The sequence below is a fragment of the Coenobita brevimanus genome, chromosome 44 (genome assembly GCF_032717465.1).
Source record: "Coenobita brevimanus isolate Jiangsu-jjx chromosome 44, ASM3271746v2, whole genome shotgun sequence".
Lineage (NCBI taxonomy): Eukaryota > Metazoa > Arthropoda > Malacostraca > Decapoda > Coenobitidae > Coenobita > Coenobita brevimanus.
The window spans coordinates 50,696,085-50,697,688 of NC_136997.1; the positions used below are offsets into that span (position 1 = coordinate 50,696,085).

A 1,604-nucleotide genomic window follows, 5' to 3' on the forward strand; every position below is an offset into this window, starting at 1 on the left:
AATCTGCACTAATTGCATGAGGATGTGTCATCAACACCTCTCTGTTTGTATCGTTTATAAAGGCATGTTGAAGCCTTTATAAACAAAACGAACATATGATATCAACACCTCTCTGTTTGTATCGTTTATAAAGGCATGTTGGAGCCTTTAGAAATGATACAAACGTACGATATCAACACCCCTCTGTATCATATATAAAGGCATGTTGGAGCCTTTAGAAATGATACAAACATACGAGGTGTGACAAAAAAGAAACGGGACACTGGCTGCCAATCACACAATTCATCAGTCACACAGTAATGAAGTATATCATAGTGTTGCCCAACATCTCAGCACTGTATGAGAAAAGTAGCACTTCAATTAACCTATTATCTTTCTTTTCACAGGTGGTTTTGTAGCTCCTGTCAAGTGTCCTCTGTCACAGAATGAGCCTTGAGCAAAGGATTAACATCAATTTCTTGGCTAACTTGGGAAAAACTCCAGCAGAAACCCTTGCCATGCTGAAGGATGTGTAGGGACAGAAAACAGTGTCCCGTACATGTGTCTATGAGTGGCACAAGAGGCTCAGGATGGCGCGGGGTGATGCTCCAAAATGTCCCATGACACATCCACATGGCGGGTCTGTTGGTCCTCGGAGAGCAGTTTGGGCACCAACTTTGCACAAATCTTCTGCATACCCACAACTTTCAATAAGATGGACCTCATTGACCCCCTATTCAATCCCAGCTGCTCATCCATCATTTTGATCGTCAGTCCGTGATCACTCCACACCAATTCCTTGACCTTCTGGATGTTGGCATCATTTCTTGTTGTTGAGGGACGTCCTGATTTTGGGTCATCTTCCACATCACCCCATTCCATCCTGAACCTCTTGTGCCACTCACAGATACGTGTACGGGACGTTGTTTCCTCTCCATACACATCCTTCGGCATGACAAGGGTTTCTGCAGGAGTTTTTCCCATGTTAGCCAAGAACTTGATGTTAATCCTTTGCTCAAGGCTCATTCTGTGACAGAGGGCACTTGACAGGAGCTACAAAACCACCTGTGAAAAGAAAGATAATAGGTTAATTGAAGTGCTGCTTTTCTCATACAGTGCTGAGATGTTGGGCAACACTGTGATATACTTCATTACTGTGTGGCTAATGAATTGTGTGATTAGCAGCCAAAGTCCCATTTCTTTTTTGTCACACCTCATAAAATATCAACACCTATCTGTTTGTATCGTTTATAAAGACTCCAACATGCCTGTGTAAATTAAACATCAATGTCTCTCTATACGACTACAGCTACAACCACCACAACAGCTACTACTACTACTACAACCATCACAATTATTACTACTACTATTACTACTGCTACTACTATTACCACTACAGTATTCTCAGTAATCAGTTAATTAATCAGTAATGAAATTATTTCTTGGTACACTCCGATCCTCCTTTGCCCCAACAGGAGTGTAGGTACCTGAGGCTAGGCTGCTCACTCCCAACATTTAAATCTGTCTGTCTGTCTGTTGCCAGACGCCTTAATCCCGTAAGGGGTGGCCACAAACAAATCGCCTCTATGTCGCTCTGTCCCCTGCCATTTCACTCCCCTGCTCCC

The 1,604-nt window shown here is 43.0% G+C and overlaps 1 pseudogene; it reads right to left on the bottom strand.

Moving 5' to 3' along the window:
- Positions 1-564: 564 nt before the first annotated feature.
- Positions 565-963, bottom strand: LOC145398119 (protein GVQW3 pseudogene; annotated as a pseudogene).
- Positions 964-1,604: the final 641 nt, after the last annotated feature.